The sequence below is a fragment of the Hyla sarda genome, unplaced genomic scaffold (genome assembly GCF_029499605.1).
Source record: "Hyla sarda isolate aHylSar1 unplaced genomic scaffold, aHylSar1.hap1 scaffold_340, whole genome shotgun sequence".
In the NCBI taxonomy this organism is placed as follows: Eukaryota; Metazoa; Chordata; class Amphibia; order Anura; family Hylidae; genus Hyla; species Hyla sarda.
Genome location: NW_026610153.1, coordinates 257,062 through 279,963, shown reverse-complemented (window position 1 = coordinate 279,963; position 22,902 = coordinate 257,062). Strand labels below are relative to the sequence as shown.

General features: G+C 43.9%; 8 non-coding genes across 8 annotated transcripts; all 8 read left to right on the top strand.

Annotated features, from left to right (window-relative positions):
* The first annotated feature begins 6 nt into the window (after positions 1 to 6).
* Positions 7 to 197, top strand: LOC130330754 (U2 spliceosomal RNA). Its single transcript, XR_008873820.1, has one exon. It is a non-coding gene; the product is annotated as a U2 spliceosomal RNA (small nuclear RNA).
* Positions 198 to 2,283: 2,086 nt separating this feature from the next.
* On the top strand, positions 2,284 to 2,474 carry LOC130330753 (U2 spliceosomal RNA). Its single transcript, XR_008873819.1, has one exon. It is a non-coding gene; the product is annotated as a U2 spliceosomal RNA (small nuclear RNA).
* A 6,873-nt stretch (positions 2,475 to 9,347) lies between these two features.
* On the top strand, positions 9,348 to 9,544 carry LOC130330796 (U2 spliceosomal RNA). Its single transcript, XR_008873856.1, has one exon. It is a non-coding gene; the product is annotated as a U2 spliceosomal RNA (small nuclear RNA).
* A 2,094-nt stretch (positions 9,545 to 11,638) lies between these two features.
* LOC130330752 (U2 spliceosomal RNA) lies at positions 11,639 to 11,829 on the top strand. Its single transcript, XR_008873818.1, has one exon. It is a non-coding gene; the product is annotated as a U2 spliceosomal RNA (small nuclear RNA).
* Positions 11,830 to 13,920: 2,091 nt separating this feature from the next.
* Positions 13,921 to 14,111, top strand: LOC130330751 (U2 spliceosomal RNA). The gene has a single exon (XR_008873817.1). It is a non-coding gene; the product is annotated as a U2 spliceosomal RNA (small nuclear RNA).
* Positions 14,112 to 16,198: 2,087 nt separating this feature from the next.
* LOC130330750 (U2 spliceosomal RNA) lies at positions 16,199 to 16,389 on the top strand. Its single transcript, XR_008873816.1, has one exon. It is a non-coding gene; the product is annotated as a U2 spliceosomal RNA (small nuclear RNA).
* A 2,093-nt stretch (positions 16,390 to 18,482) lies between these two features.
* LOC130330749 (U2 spliceosomal RNA) lies at positions 18,483 to 18,673 on the top strand. Its single transcript, XR_008873815.1, has one exon. It is a non-coding gene; the product is annotated as a U2 spliceosomal RNA (small nuclear RNA).
* A 2,097-nt stretch (positions 18,674 to 20,770) lies between these two features.
* Positions 20,771 to 20,961, top strand: LOC130330771 (U2 spliceosomal RNA). The gene has a single exon (XR_008873835.1). It is a non-coding gene; the product is annotated as a U2 spliceosomal RNA (small nuclear RNA).
* The last annotated feature ends 1,941 nt before the right edge of the window (positions 20,962 to 22,902 follow it).

The following is a 22,902-nucleotide window of genomic DNA, read 5'->3' as shown; positions in this document are numbered from 1 at the left end:
ACGGTTATCGCTTCTCGGCCTTTTGGCTAAGATCAAGTGTAGTATCTGTTCTTATCAGTTTAATATCTGATACGTCCCCTATCTGGGGACCATATATTAAATGGATTTTTGAGAACGGGGGCCGATTTCGAAGCTTGCTTCCGTCGCCCTATGCATTGACCCGATATGGCAGTATCTTCGGGTACAGTGCACCACCCCCTTACAGGGTTAAAAAGAAAGATTCCTACTTTCATTGCTACCTGCTTGCTGGCTAGCCAGCTAGCCAGCCCTGTGGGCCTTGCTGCTGCTGCAGCCAAAAAACAAAAGGTGGTGCTGCTGCTGCTTCTGCTGCTTCTGCTTCTGCTTGTGTCTGGCCGCTGTTGGAGCGTCCAGGCACAGGACTTCTGCTGCTGCTGACTAAATGGCCTCCTTAATTGGATCATTTGAGTAGCCAGCACACCTGTGCAGGTAGGGCATGACATGATAGGCAGCTGCCTTGATAGCGGGTGGGTGCTGAATGTTCCTAATTGACAAAATAAGATTAATGCTTATGAAGAAATATAAAATCTCATCCCTTCCCCAATATCGCGCCACACCCCTACCCCTTAATTCCCTGGTTGAACTTGATGGACATATGTCTTTTTTCGACCGTACTAACTATGTAACTATGTAACATAACATGGGGGGGGGTCTCCTGGCTGTTCACACAGGTGTGTCATTGCTGTACATTGACCATGCATTGCTTCTGTGGTATTGCAAAGGCAAAGACAAATGCTTCCAGCCATCCATTGCACTAATGGATTGGTCATCAGCTGGCTGTCTATGTCCCGCATCAATATAGACCAAAGTACAGAGGGTTAGGCTATGCTATTGTGCACCTACCTGATGCATCAGAAGGTGCGAGGCCCTTGCTAAATTCTGTGCACAGACTTTGAGATCTATACTTTAGACTGTATCTAAACCTGCTCCAACATGGACTGACATTCTGGCCTACTTTCAGCCGATGCGACTTGTCTGTCGCTGAACAGTCGCTTTTTATGTATTCAGCACCTATGTATAATGTTGTAAAAATGCTCTAGAAGCTAAAGTCGCAGAAATGTCACACATATTTGGCCTGCAACTTTCTGTGCGACAAATTCAGACAGGAAAAATCAGTATAAATCCTTAGAAAATTATCCCCCAGTGTCTCCATCTGCTGGCGGTATTGAATAAGCATTGCTGCACTGATGGGGTATGCATTAGACGAAAAAAAAGAAGAAAAAGAAGAATAATACGCCCAGAAAAGAGGCGAAAAGGAGAAAAACGTAAAAAAACGTGAAAAAAAAGTAAGAGGAAGAGAAGGGAAAAAAAGGTGGAAATGGGTTTAAAAGTGATTTCGGCGGAGAAATATATATATATATATATATATATATATATATATATATATATACGCGCACACACACACACATATATATAAACGTATTCTCCGTTGAGATATTGCAGCCGCTGCTGTGTCCAGGCCCAGGAGCCTTAGCACTGTGCTGTGATGTCACTCAATACCACTGACATCACTAGGTGTAAACAACATCTCTCCTTTGCTGTGTATGTGACTATGGAGCTGTTTGGTGATGTCGTCTATTATGGCCTTCATAGAAGCAACAGGAGATTGTTGCATCCATCTAGAACCCTCAGAACTACAGTGCTATGATGTCACTCACTTCCACAGGCCTTGCAGAGTGTAAACAACAACAACCCAGCTTTGTTGTGTATGTAACCATAGGGATTTGTGATGTCACCTAGAACCTTCACAGCAGCGACAGCTTTATGAGGAGCATCAGCACTGCTCTGCCTGAGCAGAACCATCACCGCCATAGGTTGTCAAATAACCCGGGTTTAACCCACACAGGTAAGTCCAATGGGGTGCAGGCATGTCCTCTATGCTTACAGCTTCCCGTGGGTGTTGGTTTGATACCGTTTGGGGACAGCCAAGGAGGCATCTGCAGGCAACAAAGGTAGGTGTGTGCTTGTGTGTGTGTTTCCTATGCAGATCCTAAGCCCAGTGTCACATGCAAGTAGAAGGAGTAAGAAGGGTTCCTGGCAAATCCGGGTTATGGATTGCATTTAAAAAGGCCCCGTGGGAGTGCAATGGGCCCCTGTCTTGCTGCTTAGCAATAATGGTATGGGTTTAGGTTCTGCTGTGTGTACTGGTGGTTGACTGCCCCCCAGCCCAGAGTGTGCATGGAAAATTGTCTGGCAGCCTCCCTGACAGCAAGCAGTGATAGTGCCCATGAAGGGCACCTTGTTGGGCCCGCCCCTTTCACGGTTATCGCTTCTCGGCCTTTTGGCTAAGATCAAGTGTAGTATCTGTTCTTATCAGTTTAATATCTGATACGTCCCCTATCTGGGGACCATATATTAAATGGATTTTTGAGAACGGGGGCCGATTTCGAAGCTTGCTTCCGTCGCCCTATGCATTGACCCGATATGGCAGTATCTTCGGGTACAGTGCACCACCCCCTTACAGGGTTAAAAAGAAAGATTCCTACTTTCATTGCTACCTGCTTGCTGGCTAGCCAGCTAGCCAGCTAGCCAGCCCTGTGGGCCTTGCTGCTGCTGCAGCCAAAAAACAAAAGGTGGTGCTGCTGCTGCTTCTGCTGCTTCTGCTTCTGCTTGTGTCTGGCCGCTGTTGGAGCGTCCAGGCACAGGACTTCTGCTGCTGCTGACTAAATGGCCTCCTTAATTGGATCATTTGAGTAGCCAGCACACCTGTGCAGGTAGGGCATGACATGATAGGCAGCTGCCTTGATAGCGGGTGGGTGCTGAATGTTCCTAATTGACAAAATAAGATTAATGCTTATGAAGAAATATAAAATCTCATCCCTTCCCCAATATCGCGCCACACCCCTACCCCTTAATTCCCTGGTTGAACTTGATGGACATATGTCTTTTTTCGACCGTACTAACTATGTAACTATGTAACATAACATGGGGGGGGGGGGTCTCCTGGCTGTTCACACAGGTGTGTCATTGCTGTACATTGACCATGCATTGCTTCTGTGGTATTGCAAAGGCAAAGACAAATGCTTCCAGCCATCCATTGCACTAATGGATTGGTCATCAGCTGGCTGTCTATGTCCCGCATCAATATAGACCAAAGTACAGAGGGTTAGGCTATGCTATTGTGCACCTACCTGATGCATCAGAAGGTGCGAGGCCCTTGCTAAATTCTGTGCACAGACTTTGAGATCTATACTTTAGACTGTATCTAAACCTGCTCCAACATGGACTGACATTCTGGCCTACTTTCAGCCGATGCGACTTGTCTGTCGCTGAACAGTCGCTTTTTATGTATTCAGCACCTATGTATAATGTTGTAAAAATGCTCTAGAAGCTAAAGTCGCAGAAATGTCACACATATTTGGCCTGCAACTTTCTGTGCGACAAATTCAGACAGGAAAAATCAGTATAAATCCTTAGAAAATTATCCCCCAGTGTCTCCATCTGCTGGCGGTATTGAATAAGCATTGCTGCACTGATGGGGTATGCATTAGACGAAAAAAAAGAAGAAAAAGAAGAATAATACGCCCAGAAAAGAGGCGAAAAGGAGAAAAACGTTAAAAAACGTGAAAAAAAAGTAAGAGGAAGAGAAGGGAAAAAAAGGTGGAAATGGGTTTAAAAGTGATTTCGGCGGAGAAATATATATATATATATATATATATATATATATATATATATATATATACGCGCACACACACACATATATATATATAAACGTATTCTCAGTTGAGATATTGCAGCCGCTGCTGTGTCCAGGCCCAGGAGCCTTAGCACTGTGCTGTGATGTCACTCAATACCACTGACATCACTAGGTGTAAACAACATCTCTCCTTTGCTGTGTATGTGACTATGGAGCTGTTTGGTGATGTCGTCTATTATGGCCTTCATAGAAGCAACAGGAGATTGTTGCATCCATCTAGAACCCTCAGAACTACAGTGCTATGATGTCACTCACTTCCACAGGCCTTGCAGAGTGTAAACAACAACAACCCAGCTTTGTTGTGTATGTAACCATAGGGATTTGTGATGTCACCTAGAACTTTCACAGCAGCGACAGCTTTATGAGGAGCATCAGCACTGCTCTGCCTGAGCAGAACCATCACCGCCATAGGTTGTCAAATAACCCGGGTTTAACCCACACAGGTAAGTCCAATGGGGTGCAGGCATGTCCTCTATGCTTACAGCTTCCCGTGGGTGTTGGTTTGATACCGTTTGGGGACAGCCAAGGAGGCATCTGCAGGCAACAAAGGTAGGTGTGTGCTTGTGTGTGTGTTTCCTATGCAGATCCTAAGCCCAGTGTCACATGCAAGTAGGAGGAGTAAGAAGGGTTCCTGGCAAATCCGGGTTATGGATTGCATTTAAAAAGGCCCCGTGGGAGTGCAATGGGCCCCTGTCTTGCTGCTTAGCAATAATGGTATGGGTTTAGGTTCTGCTGTGTGTACTGGTGGTTGACTGCCCCCCAGCCCAGAGTGTGCATGGAAAATTGTCTGGCAGCCTCCCTGACAGCAAGCAGTGATAGTGCCCATGAAGGGCACCTTGTTGGGCCCGCCCCTTTCACGGTTATCGCTTCTCGGCCTTTTGGCTAAGATCTTGTATCTTGTCAAGGGGCTCTGAGTTCGTCGAACCTTCGGCCTTGAGGCATCGGCGGTTTTTTAGCCGTCTTAAGCCTCATGCTGCTATAGGAGGAGGACTTACAAAGAACGGGAAGGCGATCCCCCATGGCGACCCTTAGGTTTGCTGCGCATACTGAAACTCGGATTAAGAACACCTTCCGTATTGAAGTGGATGAGGAGAAAAAGGAGAAGATGACTTTGGAATTTTTTGTCAAGAGAATTATGCTGGATTTATTGCACATTCAGAGAGAAGATGTGTTTTGCCTAAAAGACCCAGGTAAAGGACTTTTCATTCTTACCTTGACTTCCGCATCTGCATGTGACCATATGTTTGAGAAAGTTCGGGAGCTTGCCAATGAGGAGGATATGAAAGGACTTGTTTTCATTGCTCTATATTCTAATGGCGATGTTCCACTGGTGGTTACTATGCACGATCCATACGTGGATATAAGAGACATTGTCTTATTTTTAAACCAATATTGTGCGGAAGTCAAATACTCTCATAAAATAATGAATGCAATGGACTTTTGGACTGGAAAGCATAAGTTTGCTGTTAAGTTCAGAGAAGATGTGAGAGGAATTGGAGGTCTGTGTCGCCCACCTGCAAATTTTTTAATTGGGCGTAAACGTGGCTATTTATTCTACCCTGGGATGCCGTATTATTGCAGGAAATGCCATGAATATGGTCATACACAAGAATCTTGCAAAGAGGAAGTGGTTATTTGCAAAAGATGTGGCCAAAAAGGCCACACCACTTTGGACTGTCAAAATGAGATTCTGTGTAATGTGTGTAAGCAGAAAGGACACGCTTTTAAGGATTGTCCTCAACGCTCCTGGGCCAATATTGTGGCTACGTCGGCTGGTCCCTCGATGAGGAAGAGCTCCATGGATGCTGTGCCTGTGCCTAAGACCCACACCCTGAAAGTGATGCCTGAGTCTTCTGCTACCGGAATTCCTGTGATACCTGCTGTGGCTCATGTCTCCAAAAGCATTGTGTCCCCGGGGAAGGTCGTGGGACCTGAGACAGAAGTGAGGGGTTCTCCTCTCATGGAAGTTGAGGGTCCTGGACCGCCCAGAAGGGATACAGAGGAGATGGATGTAGAAGAACGGCGAAAGAGGAAAAGCAGAGACCGGAAAGAGGAAAAGGGCCTTAACATCAAAAGGAGTGGTCGAGTTAGTGCGGACGAGGGGAACGTGGAGATTGTCTGCCAAAAGGTTATAACAGCATCCGACCCTGTTAATATTGAGGAATTTGTGTCACCACCTACAGATTGGGGTTCTTTGTCTGAGGATAATGAATGACCCAGGAGCTACCAAGTGTTAATATCTCCTCCTTCAATGTGAGGAGTTTGAAGAGCCCAGAGAGGAGGGCTGCTTTATTTTCTTTCTTGTCTTCTTTGCCTACAGACATTTTATTTTTACAGGAATGTGCCATTGATTATGATATCAATTATTCATCTTTGAGATCTGAATGGACTCTTGGCCCGTCTGTGTGGTCAGGGGATAATGAGAGGAAAGTGACTGGTGTTTGCATACTGTTCAAGAGCAGTGAGTATAAAGTTACCTCCTTCACAGACATTGTACCCGGTAGAGCCCTGCTCGTTCATATTATTTATAATGACATGAATATGAGACTTTTAAATGTATATGCCTCTCCAGATAAGGATGAAAGATCTGATTTATTAGAGAAAATTCAGTTTTATTTACCGGGTTCATCCCCGCTTATCATCGCTGGTGATTTTAATTGTATAATGGCAGGAGAGGAGCGGGCTGGAGGATCTGAACAAAGGAAAGATAAGACTGAAAAACAACTAAAGGATTTTATAGTTGATTTTAATTTAAAAGATTTGTGGAGAACCTCTTTCCCTAATGACCCTGGGTATACCTGGGGGAATAGCCTTTATATGTCAAGGATTGATTATATTTTTGCTTCTGGATTTGCATTTTATGGGAATATGCAATTGACTTCTACCTTTTTTTCAGATCATAAGATTTTATCTGCTACATGTAAGTTTGATGGGGTTTGCAGAGCCAAAGGAGTCTGGCGTCTGAATATCTCTTTGCTTGAAGATGAAGAAATTAAATGTAATTTTATCTATCTTTTTAAAAAATTGCAGAACTCAAGGACTAATTTTAATTCTCTTTTAGCATGGTGGGAATTCTGCAAGGTAAAATTTAAAGAGTATTTTATTAAGATGGGTGTTAAAAAAACAAAAGAGAAATTGAAATGGTATAGAGATCTTAACACAAAACTACAAACCTATTATCAACTCAAAGAGCTGGGTGTATATGTAGACGATCTGATTTTAAGTGTTAAAAGTGATATTCAGAAGGCTATAACTAACAAAGGGAAAGAAATAATTTTTAACTCCAAAGTTGAATGTAAAGAGAAGGATGAAAAGTGTACAAGATTCTTTTTTAAAAAGGTAATGGAAACAAAAAAGTTAATGATTAACATTGAGGATGAAACTACTAATGTAGGAATGTTATCCAAAGCTAAATCCTTTTATCAAGATCTGTTTAATGAGAAACCCATTGATATATCTGCTGCTAATTTTCTCCTAAGCACTTTAGATTGTGGTTTAAGTAAGGAGGACCAAGATGCACTTTGCACAGAAGTAAGATGCCAAGAATTAGAAATTGCTGCTAAAAGTTTATCCACAGGTAAAACACCAGGTTCTGATGGACTTCCTGTAGAGTTTTATAAAACCTTTTGGGACATTTTTAAAGATGATTTGCTTAATATTTTTAAGGAGGCTTTTAATTCTGATGTTCTACCTTTATCTTGGAGGAGTGGTATAGTGTCTCTGATCCCCAAAAAGGGGGATAGGAACAGCTTAGAAAATTGGAGACCAATTACGCTTCTTAATGTTGATTATAAGATTATGTCAAAAATTTTTGTTAACAGAATGAAGCCGTTTTTGTACAAGGTCATCCATGTGGATCAGGTATGTGGTGTCCCAGGAAGGAGTGTAGCTGAACCTTTAAATGCTATTAGGGACGTCATATGGTATCAGCAAGAGCGGAATCAAAATCTAGCCATTCTATCTCTAGATTTTCATAAAGCGTTCGATAGAGTATCACATTGTTTTTTATGGATGGTTTTACAACGCATGGGTTTTCCTAACATATTTATTAAGCAAATTGCTCTCTTATATAAAGGTTCTTTTAGCAGGATTTTAATAAATGGTTTCCTTACAGATTTTATTAATTTATCATCAGGGGTAAAGCAAGGCTGCCCTCTGTCTCCTATACTGTTTATATGTGCAATAGAACCTCTGTTAAACTTAATAAGGAATGATAAAATAATAAAAGGAGTGCCAGTTCCTGGAGGTAATAATGCCACCCTTAAAGTGTGTGGCTATATGGATGATATTAATGTTTTTTGTGAAAGTGCCTTCTCTTTACAAAGAGTTGTTGATGTTACTGATTTCTTTTGTAAAGCTTCTGCTTTTAAACTTAATTTATCTAAATGTGACTGTTTTTATATAGGTAAATGGGAAAACGTGCAAATACCAAACCTAAAATTACAGTCAGAAAAAATAAAAATCCTTGGAGTCATCTTTGATAAAAATAACAATGGTGAGGAAAGTTGGCTAATGGTAAAAGAAAAGGTAAAGAAAAAGGTAGACTTTTGGTCCCTTAGGAAATTATCCTTAGAAGGTAAAATTTTGGTGATTAAGGCTATGCTAATACCCATTATGCTCTATTTAAATATGATTTATCCTCCTAATGAACTTATGTCTAGGCAACTTCAGAGGATTCTCTTTGAGTTTCTATGGAGTTCTAAAGCAGAAAAATTAAAAAGAGATACTATGTATAAGTCACAAAAAAATGGAGGAAAACAGGTTCCCTGTATTAGAAAATTTTTATACTTAAGGTTTTTTAGTTGGTGTTTTAGGGGACTTTTTATGAAAAGTGTATGGTCCTGTTTTTTAAAGTACTCTGCGGGACATATTTTTAGAAAAAGAGAATGGGTGTTTTTATCATTATCTTCTCCTGTACTTTTAACTCCGCCTAAACATTATGCCATCTTAGAAAAAATTATACGTATGTATAACCTTAAAGACTTTGACTTGTTAACCTTGAGGGATGCTCGCAAGATAGAAGTACAGTTAAATTTGCAAGAAGAAATATGTATGGTCTCTAATTTTTCTTATAATAGGTGTGTACAAATATGGAAAAAGGTAAACGAGCCATATCTTTTTAATGAGCACAAGGATTTAGCATGGATGATTATCCATGAGTGTCTTCCGGTAAGATTTTTCCAATATAGAAGAGGTCTAAATGCTGTATGTGTCTGTCCCCGGGAAAATTGCAATATAGATGAAACTGTTTTGCACCTTTTCTGGAATTGTTATTTTGCACAAAAGGTTTTTAGACTAATTGGTTCTTTATTGAAATTCCTAACAGGTCTAAAAGTTTTAAATCATGAAGTTGTTTTATATGGCAAAAGTGATGGAGTTACGAAAGAAAAAGAGAGAATTTTGTGGATTTTTATCAACTGTACAAAAAATGTATTATGGAAAGTTCGTAATATCCTTGTCTTCAAAAGAGATTTTATTTGTGAAAAAGAATGTTTGAAGATGATATACAGTGAAGTTTACTTGTACTATTTAATTGATAAAAAGAGATATGGGCAGAAAAAAGCATTAGCTATGTGGAATTTACATTTATGGAAAACAGTATTTGATGTATTGTAAACATTTTTTGTGATGTATTTAAGTTTTTGAGTTTTTTCAATAAAAATGTAAAAAAAAAAATCTGTTCTTATCAGTTTAATATCTGATACGTCCCCTATCTGGGGACCATATATTAAATGGATTTTTGAGAACGGGGGCCGATTTCGAAGCTTGCTTCCGTCGCCCTATGCATTGACCCGATATGGCAGTATCTTCGGGTACAGTGCACCACCCCCTTACAGGGTTAAAAAGAAAGATTCCTACTTTCATTGCTACCTGCTTGCTGGCTAGCCAGCTAGCCAGCTAGCCAGCCCTGTGGGCCTTGCTGCTGCTGCAGCCAAAAAACAAAAGGTGGTGCTGCTGCTGCTTCTGCTGCTTCTGCTTCTGCTTGTGTCTGGCCGCTGTTGGAGCGTCCAGGCACAGGACTTCTGCTGCTGCTGACTAAATGGCCTCCTTAATTGGATCATTTGAGTAGCCAGCACACCTGTGCAGGTAGGGCATGACATGATAGGCAGCTGCCTTGATAGCGGGTGGGTGCTGAATGTTCCTAATTGACAAAATAAGATTAATGCTTATGAAGAAATATAAAATCTCATCCCTTCCCCAATATCGCGCCACACCCCTACCCCTTAATTCCCTGGTTGAACTTGATGGACATATGTCTTTTTTCGACCGTACTAACTATGTAACTATGTAACATAACATGGGGGGGGGGGGGGGTCTCCTGGCTGTTCACACAGGTGTGTCATTGCTGTACATTGACCATGCATTGCTTCTGTGGTATTGCAAAGGCAAAGACAAATGCTTCCAGCCATCCATTGCACTAATGGATTGGTCATCAGCTGGCTGTCTATGTCCCGCATCAATATAGACCAAAGTACAGAGGGTTAGGCTATGCTATTGTGCACCTACCTGATGCATCAGAAGGTGCGAGGCCCTTGCTAAATTCTGTGCACAGACTTTGAGATCTATACTTTAGACTGTATCTAAACCTGCTCCAACATGGACTGACATTCTGGCCTACTTTCAGCCGATGCGACTTGTCTGTCGCTGAACAGTCGCTTTTTATGTATTCAGCACCTATGTATAATGTTGTAAAAATGCTCTAGAAGCTAAAGTCGCAGAAATGTCACACATATTTGGCCTGCAACTTTCTGTGCGACAAATTCAGACAGGAAAAATCAGTATAAATCCTTAGAAAATTATCCCCCAGTGTCTCCATCTGCTGGCGGTATTGAATAAGCATTGCTGCACTGATGGGGTATGCATTAGACGAAAAAAAAGAAGAAAAAGAAGAATAATACGCCCAGAAAAGAGGCGAAAAGGAGAAAAACGTAAAAAAACGTGAAAAAAAAGTAAGAGGAAGAGAAGGGAAAAAAAGGTGGAAATGGGTTTAAAAGTGATTTCGGCGGAGAAATATATATATATATATATATATATATATATATATATATACGCGCACACACACACACATATATAAACGTATTCTCCGTTGAGATATTGCAGCCGCTGCTGTGTCCAGGCCCAGGAGCCTTAGCACTGTGCTGTGATGTCACTCAATACCACTGACATCACTAGGTGTAAACAACATCTCTCCTTTGCTGTGTATGTGACTATGGAGCTGTTTGGTGATGTCGTCTATTATGGCCTTCATAGAAGCAACAGGAGATTGTTGCATCCATCTAGAACCCTCAGAACTACAGTGCTATGATGTCACTCACTTCCACAGGCCTTGCAGAGTGTAAACAACAACAACCCAGCTTTGTTGTGTATGTAACCATAGGGATTTGTGATGTCACCTAGAACCTTCACAGCAGCGACAGCTTTATGAGGAGCATCAGCACTGCTCTGCCTGAGCAGAACCATCACCGCCATAGGTTGTCAAATAACCCGGGTTTAACCCACACAGGTAAGTCCAATGGGGTGCAGGCATGTCCTCTATGCTTACAGCTTCCCGTGGGTGTTGGTTTGATACCGTTTGGGGACAGCCAAGGAGGCATCTGCAGGCAACAAAGGTAGGTGTGTGCTTGTGTGTGTGTTTCCTATGCAGATCCTAAGCCCAGTGTCACATGCAAGTAGGAGGAGTAAGAAGGGTTCCTGGCAAATCCGGGTTATGGATTGCATTTAAAAAGGCCCCGTGGGAGTGCAATGGGCCCCTGTCTTGCTGCTTAGCAATAATGGTATGGGTTTAGGTTCTGCTGTGTGTACTGGTGGTTGACTGCCCCCCAGCCCAGAGTGTGCATGGAAAATTGTCTGGCAGCCTCCCTGACAGCAAGCAGTGATAGTGCCCATGAAGGGCACCTTGTTGGGCCCGCCCCTTTCACGGTTATCGCTTCTCGGCCTTTTGGCTAAGATCAAGTGTAGTATCTGTTCTTATCAGTTTAATATCTGATACGTCCCCTATCTGGGGACCATATATTAAATGGATTTTTGAGAACGGGGGCCGATTTCGAAGCTTGCTTCCGTCGCCCTATGCATTGACCCGATATGGCAGTATCTTCGGGTACAGTGCACCACCCCCTTACAGGGTTAAAAAGAAAGATTCCTACTTTCATTGCTACCTGCTTGCTGGCTAGCCAGCTAGCCAGCCCTGTGGGCCTTGCTGCTGCTGCAGCCAAAAAACAAAAGGTGGTGCTGCTGCTGCTTCTGCTGCTTCTGCTTCTGCTTGTGTCTGGCCGCTGTTGGAGCGTCCAGGCACAGGACTTCTGCTGCTGCTGACTAAATGGCCTCCTTAATTGGATCATTTGAGTAGCCAGCACACCTGTGCAGGTAGGGCATGACATGATAGGCAGCTGCCTTGATAGCGGGTGGGTGCTGAATGTTCCTAATTGACAAAATAAGATTAATGCTTATGAAGAAATATAAAATCTCATCCCTTCCCCAATATCGCGCCACACCCCTACCCCTTAATTCCCTGGTTGAACTTGATGGACATATGTCTTTTTTCGACCGTACTAACTATGTAACTATGTAACATAACATGGGGGGGGGGGGTCTCCTGGCTGTTCACACAGGTGTGTCATTGCTGTACATTGACCATGCATTGCTTCTGTGGTATTGCAAAGGCAAAGACAAATGCTTCCAGCCATCCATTGCACTAATGGATTGGTCATCAGCTGGCTGTCTATGTCCCGCATCAATATAGACCAAAGTACAGAGGGTTAGGCTATGCTATTGTGCACCTACCTGATGCATCAGAAGGTGCGAGGCCCTTGCTAAATTCTGTGCACAGACTTTGAGATCTATACTTTAGACTGTATCTAAACCTGCTCCAACATGGACTGACATTCTGGCCTACTTTCAGCCGATGCGACTTGTCTGTCGCTGAACAGTCGCTTTTTATGTATTCAGCACCTATGTATAATGTTGTAAAAATGCTCTAGAAGCTAAAGTCGCAGAAATGTCACACATATTTGGCCTGCAACTTTCTGTGCGACAAATTCAGACAGGAAAAATCAGTATAAATCCTTAGAAAATTATCCCCCAGTGTCTCCATCTGCTGGCGGTATTGAATAAGCATTGCTGCACTGATGGGGTATGCATTAGACGAAAAAAAAGAAGAAAAAGAAGAATAATACGCCCAGAAAAGAGGCGAAAAGGAGAAAAACGTTAAAAAACGTGAAAAAAAAGTAAGAGGAAGAGAAGGGAAAAAAAGGTGGAAATGGGTTTAAAAGTGATTTCGGCGGAGAAATATATATATATATATATATATATATATATATATATATATATACGCGCACACACACACATATATATATATAAACGTATTCTCAGTTGAGATATTGCAGCCGCTGCTGTGTCCAGGCCCAGGAGCCTTAGCACTGTGCTGTGATGTCACTCAATACCACTGACATCACTAGGTGTAAACAACATCTCTCCTTTGCTGTGTATGTGACTATGGAGCTGTTTGGTGATGTCGTCTATTATGGCCTTCATAGAAGCAACAGGAGATTGTTGCATCCATCTAGAACCCTCAGAACTACAGTGCTATGATGTCACTCACTTCCACAGGCCTTGCAGAGTGTAAACAACAACAACCCAGCTTTGTTGTGTATGTAACCATAGGGATTTGTGATGTCACCTAGAACTTTCACAGCAGCGACAGCTTTATGAGGAGCATCAGCACTGCTCTGCCTGAGCAGAACCATCACCGCCATAGGTTGTCAAATAACCCGGGTTTAACCCACACAGGTAAGTCCAATGGGGTGCAGGCATGTCCTCTATGCTTACAGCTTCCCGTGGGTGTTGGTTTGATACCGTTTGGGGACAGCCAAGGAGGCATCTGCAGGCAACAAAGGTAGGTGTGTGCTTGTGTGTGTGTTTCCTATGCAGATCCTAAGCCCAGTGTCACATGCAAGTAGGAGGAGTAAGAAGGGTTCCTGGCAAATCCGGGTTATGGATTGCATTTAAAAAGGCCCCGTGGGAGTGCAATGGGCCCCTGTCTTGCTGCTTAGCAATAATGGTATGGGTTTAGGTTCTGCTGTGTGTACTGGTGGTTGACTGCCCCCCAGCCCAGAGTGTGCATGGAAAATTGTCTGGCAGCCTCCCTGACAGCAAGCAGTGATAGTGCCCATGAAGGGCACCTTGTTGGGCCCGCCCCTTTCACGGTTATCGCTTCTCGGCCTTTTGGCTAAGATCAAGTGTAGTATCTGTTCTTATCAGTTTAATATCTGATACGTCCCCTATCTGGGGACCATATATTAAATGGATTTTTGAGAACGGGGGCCGATTTCGAAGCTTGCTTCCGTCGCCCTATGCATTGACCCGATATGGCAGTATCTTCGGGTACAGTGCACCACCCCCTTACAGGGTTAAAAAGAAAGATTCCTACTTTCATTGCTACCTGCTTGCTGGCTAGCCAGCTAGCCAGCCCTGTGGGCCTTGCTGCTGCTGCAGCCAAAAAACAAAAGGTGGTGCTTCTGCTGCTTCTGCTTCTGCTTGTGTCTGGCCGCTGTTGGAGCGTCCAGGCACAGGACTTCTGCTGCTGCTGACTAAATGGCCTCCTTAATTGGATCATTTGAGTAGCCAGCACACCTGTGCAGGTAGGGCATGACATGATAGGCAGCTGCCTTGATAGCGGGTGGGTGCTGAATGTTCCTAATTGACAAAATAAGATTAATGCTTATGAAGAAATATAAAATCTCATCCCTTCCCCAATATCGCGCCACACCCCTACCCCTTAATTCCCTGGTTGAACTTGATGGACATATGTCTTTTTTCGACCGTACTAACTATGTAACTATGTAACATAACATGGGGGGGGGTCTCCTGGCTGTTCACACAGGTGTGTCATTGCTGTACATTGACCATGCATTGCTTCTGTGGTATTGCAAAGGCAAAGACAAATGCTTCCAGCCATCCATTGCACTAATGGATTGGTCATCAGCTGGCTGTCTATGTCCCGCATCAATATAGACCAAAGTACAGAGGGTTAGGCTATGCTATTGTGCACCTACCTGATGCATCAGAAGGTGCGAGGCCCTTGCTAAATTCTGTGCACAGACTTTGAGATCTATACTTTAGACTGTATCTAAACCTGCTCCAACATGGACTGACATTCTGGCCTACTTTCAGCCGATGCGACTTGTCTGTCGCTGAACAGTCGCTTTTTATGTATTCAGCACCTATGTATAATGTTGTAAAAATGCTCTAGAAGCTAAAGTCGCAGAAATGTCACACATATTTGGCCTGCAACTTTCTGTGCGACAAATTCAGACAGGAAAAATCAGTATAAATCCTTAGAAAATTATCCCCCAGTGTCTCCATCTGCTGGCGGTATTGAATAAGCATTGCTGCACTGATGGGGTATGCATTAGACGAAAAAAAAGAAGAAAAAGAAGAATAATACGCCCAGAAAAGAGGCGAAAAGGAGAAAAACGTAAAAAAACGTGAAAAAAAAGTAAGAGGAAGAGAAGGGAAAAAAAGGTGGAAATGGGTTTAAAAGTGATTTCGGCGGAGAAATATATATATATATATATATATATATATATATATATATATATATATATATATACGCGCACACACACACACATATATATAAACGTATTCTCCGTTGAGATATTGCAGCCGCTGCTGTGTCCAGGCCCAGGAGCCTTAGCACTGTGCTGTGATGTCACTCAATACCACTGACATCACTAGGTGTAAACAACATCTCTCCTTTGCTGTGTATGTGACTATGGAGCTGTTTGGTGATGTCGTCTATTATGGCCTTCATAGAAGCAACAGGAGATTGTTGCATCCATCTAGAACCCTCAGAACTACAGTGCTATGATGTCACTCACTTCCACAGGCCTTGCAGAGTGTAAACAACAACAACCCAGCTTTGTTGTGTATGTAACCATAGGGATTTGTGATGTCACCTAGAACCTTCACAGCAGCGACAGCTTTATGAGGAGCATCAGCACTGCTCTGCCTGAGCAGAACCATCACCGCCATAGGTTGTCAAATAACCCGGGTTTAACCCACACAGGTAAGTCCAATGGGGTGCAGGCATGTCCTCTATGCTTACAGCTTCCCGTGGGTGTTGGTTTGATACCGTTTGGGGACAGCCAAGGAGGCATCTGCAGGCAACAAAGGTAGGTGTGTGCTTGTGTGTGTGTTTCCTATGCAGATCCTAAGCCCAGTGTCACATGCAAGTAGGAGGAGTAAGAAGGGTTCCTGGCAAATCCGGGTTATGGATTGCATTTAAAAAGGCCCCGTGGGAGTGCAATGGGCCCCTGTCTTGCTGCTTAGCAATAATGGTATGGGTTTAGGTTCTGCTGTGTGTACTGGTGGTTGACTGCCCCCCAGCCCAGAGTGTGCATGGAAAATTGTCTGGCAGCCTCCCTGACAGCAAGCAGTGATAGTGCCCATGAAGGGCACCTTGTTGGGCCCGCCCCTTTCACGGTTATCGCTTCTCGGCCTTTTGGCTAAGATCAAGTGTAGTATCTGTTCTTATCAGTTTAATATCTGATACGTCCCCTATCTGGGGACCATATATTAAATGGATTTTTGAGAACGGGGGCCGATTTCGAAGCTTGCTTCCGTCGCCCTATGCATTGACCCGATATGGCAGTATCTTCGGGTACAGTGCACCACCCCCTTACAGGGTTAAAAAGAAAGATTCCTACTTTCATTGCTACCTGCTTGCTGGCTAGCCAGCTAGCCAGCCCTGTGGGCCTTGCTGCTGCTGCAGCCAAAAAACAAAAGGTGGTGCTGCTGCTGCTTCTGCTGCTTCTGCTTCTGCTTGTGTCTGGCCGCTGTTGGAGCGTCCAGGCACAGGACTTCTGCTGCTGCTGACTAAATGGCCTCCTTAATTGGATCATTTGAGTAGCCAGCACACCTGTGCAGGTAGGGCATGACATGATAGGCAGCTGCCTTGATAGCGGGTGGGTGCTGAATGTTCCTAATTGACAAAATAAGATTAATGCTTATGAAGAAATATAAAATCTCATCCCTTCCCCAATATCGCGCCACACCCCTACCCCTTAATTCCCTGGTTGAACTTGATGGACATATGTCTTTTTTCGACCGTACTAACTATGTAACTATGTAACATAACATGGGGGGGGGGGGGGGGTCTCCTGGCTGTTCACACAGGTGTGTCATTGCTGTACATTGACCATGCATTGCTTCTGTGGTATTGCAAAGGCAAAGACAAATGCTTCCAGCCATCCATTGCACTAATGGATTGGTCATCAGCTGGCTGTCTATGTCCCGCATCAATATAGACCAAAGTACAGAGGGTTAGGCTATGCTATTGTGCACCTACCTGATGCATCAGAAGGTGCGAGGCCCTTGCTAAATTCTGTGCACAGACTTTGAGATCTATACTTTAGACTGTATCTAAACCTGCTCCAACATGGACTGACATTCTGGCCTACTTTCAGCCGATGCGACTTGTCTGTCGCTGAACAGTCGCTTTTTATGTATTCAGCACCTATGTATAATGTTGTAAAAATGCTCTAGAAGCTAAAGTCGCAGAAATGTCACACATATTTGGCCTGCAACTTTCTGTGCGACAAATTCAGACAGGAAAAATCAGTATAAATCCTTAGAAAATTATCCCCCAGTGTCTCCATCTGCTGGCGGTATTGAATAAGCATTGCTGCACTGATGGGGTATGCATTAGACGAAAAAAAAGAAGAAAAAGAAGAATAATACGCCCAGAAAAGAGGCGAAAAGGAGAAAAACGTAAAAAAACGTGAAAAAAAAGTAAGAGGAAGAGAAGGGAAAAAAAGGTGGAAATGGGTTTAAAAGTGATTTCGGCGGAGAAATATATATATATATATATATATATATATATATATATATATATATACGCGCACACACACACATATATATAAACGTATTCTCCGTTGAGATATTGCAGCCGCTGCTGTGTCCAGGCCCAGGAGCCTTAGCACTGTGCTGTGATGTCACTCAATACCACTGACATCACTAGGTGTAAACAACATCTCTCCTTTGCTGTGTATGTGACTATGGAGCTGTTTGGTGATGTCGTCTATTATGGCCTTCATAGAAGCAACAGGAGATTGTTGCATCCATCTAGAACCCTCAGAACTACAGTGCTATGATGTCACTCACTTCCACAGGCCTTGCAGAGTGTAAACAACAACAACCCAGCTTTGTTGTGTATGTAACCATAGGGATTTGTGATGTCACCTAGAACCTTCACAGCAGCGACAGCTTTATGAGGAGCATCAGCACTGCTCTGCCTGAGCAGAACCATCACCGCCATAGGTTGTCAAATAACCCGGGTTTAACCCACACAGGTAAGTCCAATGGGGTGCAGGCATGTCCTCTATGCTTACAGCTTCCCGTGGGTGTTGGTTTGATACCGTTTGGGGACAGCCAAGGAGGCATCTGCAGGCAACAAAGGTAGGTGTGTGCTTGTGTGTGTGTTTCCTATGCAGATCCTAAGCCCAGTGTCACATGCAAGTAGGAGGAGTAAGAAGGGTTCCTGGCAAATCCGGGTTATGGATTGCATTTAAAAAGGCCCCGTGGGAGTGCAATGGGCCCCTGTCTTGCTGCTTAGCAATAATGGTATGGGTTTAGGTTCTGCTGTGTGTACTGGTGGTTGACTGCCCCCCAGCCCAGAGTGTGCATGGAAAATTGTCTGGCAGCCTCCCTGACAGCAAGCAGTGATAGTGCCCATGAAGGGCACCTTGTTGGGCCCGCCCCTTTCACGGTTATCGCTTCTCGGCCTTTTGGCTAAGATCAAGTGTAGTATCTGTTCTTATCAGTTTAATATCTGATACGTCCCCTATCTGGGGACCATATATTAAATGGATTTTTGAGAACGGGGGCCGATTTCGAAGCTTGCTTCCGTCGCCCTATGCATTGACCCGATATGGCAGTATCTTCGGGTACAGTGCACCACCCCCTTACAGGGTTAAAAAGAAAGATTCCTACTTTCATTGCTACCTGCTTGCTGGCTAGCCAGCTAGCCAGCCCTGTGGGCCTTGCTGCTGCTGCAGCCAAAAAACAAAAGGTGGTGCTGCTGCTGCTTCTGCTGCTTCTGCTTCTGCTTGTGTCTGGCCGCTGTTGGAGCGTCCAGGCACAGGACTTCTGCTGCTGCTGACTAAATGGCCTCCTTAATTGGATCATTTGAGTAGCCAGCACACCTGTGCAGGTAGGGCATGACATGATAGGCAGCTGCCTTGATAGCGGGTGGGTGCTGAATGTTCCTAATTGACAAAATAAGATTAATGCTTATGAAGAAATATAAAATCTCATCCCTTCCCCAATATCGCGCCACACCCCTACCCCTTAATTCCCTGGTTGAACTTGATGGACATATGTCTTTTTTCGACCGTACTAACTATGTAACTATGTAACATAACATGGGGGGGGGAGGGGGGGGGGTCTCCTGGCTGTTCACACAGGTGTGTCATTGCTGTACATTGACCATGCATTGCTTCTGTGGTATTGCAAAGGCAAAGACAAATGCTTCCAGCCATCCATTGCACTAATGGATTGGTCATCAGCTGGCTGTCTATGTCCCGCATCAATATAGACCAAAGTACAGAGGGTTAGGCTATGCTATTGTGCACCTACCTGATGCATCAGAAGGTGCGAGGCCCTTGCTAAATTCTGTGCACAGACTTTGAGATCTATACTTTAGACTGTATCTAAACCTGCTCCAACATGGACTGACATTCTGGCCTACTTTCAGCCGATGCGACTTGTCTGTCGCTGAACAGTCGCTTTTTATGTATTCAGCACCTATGTATAATGTTGTAAAAATGCTCTAGAAGCTAAAGTCGCAGAAATGTCACACATATTTGGCCTGCAACTTTCTGTGCGACAAATTCAGACAGGAAAAATCAGTATAAATCCTTAGAAAATTATCCCCCAGTGTCTCCATCTGCTGGCGGTATTGAATAAGCATTGCTGCACTGATGGGGTATGCATTAGACGAAAAAAAAGAAGAAAAAGAAGAATAATACGCCCAGAAAAGAGGCGAAAAGGAGAAAAACGTAAAAAAACGTGAAAAAAAAGTAAGAGGAAGAGAAGGGAAAAAAAGGTGGAAATGGGTTTAAAAGTGATTTCGGCGGAGAAATATATATATATATATATATATATATATATATATATATATATATACGCGCACACACACACATATATATAAACGTATTCTCCGTTGAGATATTGCAGCCGCTGCTGTGTCCAGGCCCAGGAGCCTTAGCACTGTGCTGTGATGTCACTCAATACCACTGACATCACTAGGTGTAAACAACATCTCTCCTTTGCTGTGTATGTGACTATGGAGCTGTTTGGTGATGTCGTCTATTATGGCCTTCATAGAAGCAACAGGAGATTGTTGCATCCATCTAGAACCCTCAGAACTACAGTGCTATGATGTCACTCACTTCCACAGGCCTTGCAGAGTGTAAACAACAACAACCCAGCTTTGTTGTGTATGTAACCATAGGGATTTGTGATATCACCTAGAACCTTCACAGCAGCGACAGCTTTATGAGGAGCATCAGCACTGCTCTGCCTGAGCAGAACCATCACCGCCATAGGTTGTCAAATAACCCGGGTTTAACCCACACAGGTAAGTCCAATGGGGTGCAGGCATGTCCTCTATGCTTACAGCTTCCCGTGGGTGTTGGTTTGATACCGTTTGGGGACAGCCGAGGAGGCATCTGCAGGCAACAAAGGTAGGTGTGTGCTTGTGTGTGTGTTTCCTATGCAGATCCTAAGCCCAGTGTCACATGCAAGTAGGAGGAGTAAGAAGGGTTCCTGGCAAATCCGGGTTATGGATTGCATTTAAAAAGGCCCCGTGGGAGTGCAATGGGCCCCTGTCTTGCTGCTTAGCAATAATGGTATGGGTTTAGGTTCTGCTGTGTGTACTGGTGGTTGACTGCCCCCCAGCCCAGAGTGTGCATGGAAAATTGTCTGGCAGCCTCCCTGACAGCAAGCAGTGATAGTGCCCATGAAGGGCACCTTGTTGGGCCCGCCCCTTTCACGGTTATCGCTTCTCGGCCTTTTGGCTAAGATCAAGTGTAGTATCTGTTCTTATCAGTTTAATATCTGATACGTCCCCTTTCTGGGGACCATATATTAAATGGATTTTTGAGAACGGGGGCTGATTTCGAAGCTTGCTTCCGTCGCCCTATGCATTGACCCGATATGGCAGTATCTTCGGGTACAGTGCACCACCCCCTTACAGGGTTAAAAAGAAAGATTCCTACTTTCATTGCTACCTGCTTGCTGGCTAGCCAGCTAGCCAGCCCTGTGGGCCTTGCTGCTGCTGCAGCCAAAAAACAAAAGGTGGTGCTGCTGCTGCTTCTGCTGCTTCTGCTTCTGCTTGTGTCTGGCCGCTGTTGGAGCGTCCAGGCACAGGACTTCTGCTGCTGCTGACTAAATGGCCTCCTTAATTGGATCATTTGAGTAGCCAGCACACCTGTGCAGGTAGGGCATGACATGATAGGCAGCTGCCTTGATAGCGGGTGGGTGCTGAATGTTCCTAATTGACAAAATAAGATTAATGCTTATGAAGAAATATAAAATCTCATCCCTTCCCCAATATCGCGCCACACCCCTACCCCTTAATTCCCTGGTTGAACTTGATGGACATATGTCTTTTTTCGACCGTACTAACTATGTAACTATGTAACATAACATGGGGGGGGGGGGTCTCCTGGCTGTTCACACAGGTGTGTCATTGCTGTACATTGACCATGCATTGCTTCTGTGGTATTGCAAAGGCAAAGACAAATGCTTCCAGCCATCCATTGCACTAATGGATTGGTCATCAGCTGGCTGTCTATGTCCCGCATCAATATAGACCAAAGTACAGAGGGTTAGGCTATGCTATTGTGCACCTACCTGATGCATCAGAAGGTGCGAGGCCCTTGCTAAATTCTGTGCACAGACTTTGAGATCTATACTTTAGACTGTATCTAAACCTGCTCCAACATGGACTGACATTCTGGCCTACTTTCAGCCGATGCGACTTGTCTGTCGCTGAACAGTCGCTTTTTATGTATTCAGCACCTATGTATAATGTTGTAAAAATGCTCTAGAAGCTAAAGTCGCAGAAATGTCACACATATTTGGCCTGCAACTTTCTGTGCGACAAATTCAGACAGGAAAAATCAGTATAAATCCTTAGAAAATTATCCCCCAGTGTCTCCATCTGCTGGCGGTATTGAATAAGCATTGCTGCACTGATGGGGTATGCATTAGACGAAAAAAAAGAAGAAAAAGAAGAATAATACGCCCAGAAAAGAGGCGAAAAGGAGAAAAACGTAAAAAAACGTGAAAAAAAAGTAAGAGGAAGAGAAGGGAAAAAAAGGTGGAAATGGGTTTAAAAGTGATTTCGGCGGAGAAATATATATATATATATATATATATATATATATATATATATATATGCGCACACACACACATATATATAAACGTATTCTCCGTTGAGATATTGCAGCCGCTGCTGTGTCCAGGCCCAGGAGCCTTAGCACTGTGCTGTGATGTCACTCAATACCACTGACATCACTAGGTGTAAACAACATCTCTCCTTTGCTGTGTATGTGACTATGGAGCTGTTTGGTGATGTCGTCTATTATGGCCTTCATAGAAGCAACAGGAGATTGTTGCATCCATCTAGAACCCTCAGAACTACAGTGCTATGATGTCACTCACTTCCACAGGCCTTGCAGAGTGTAAACAACAACAACCCAGCTTTGTTGTGTATGTAACCATAGGGATTTGTGATGTCACCTAGAACCTTCACAGCAGCGACAGCTTTATGAGGAGCATCAGCACTGCTCTGCCTGAGCAGAACCATCACCGCCATAGGTTGTCAAATAACCCGGGTTTAACCCACACAGGTAAGTCCAATGGGGTGCAGGCATGTCCTCTATGCTTACAGCTTCCCGTGGGTGTTGGTTTGATACCGTTTGGGGACAGCCAAGGAGGCATCTGCAGGCAACAAAGGTAGGTGTGTGCTTGTGTGTGTGTTTCCTATGCAGATCCTAAGCCCAGTGTCACATGCAAGTAGGAGGAGTAAGAAGGGTTCCTGGCAAATCCGGGTTATGGATTGCATTTAAAAAGGCCCCGTGGGAGTGCAATGGGCCCCTGTCTTGCTGCTTAGCAATAATGGT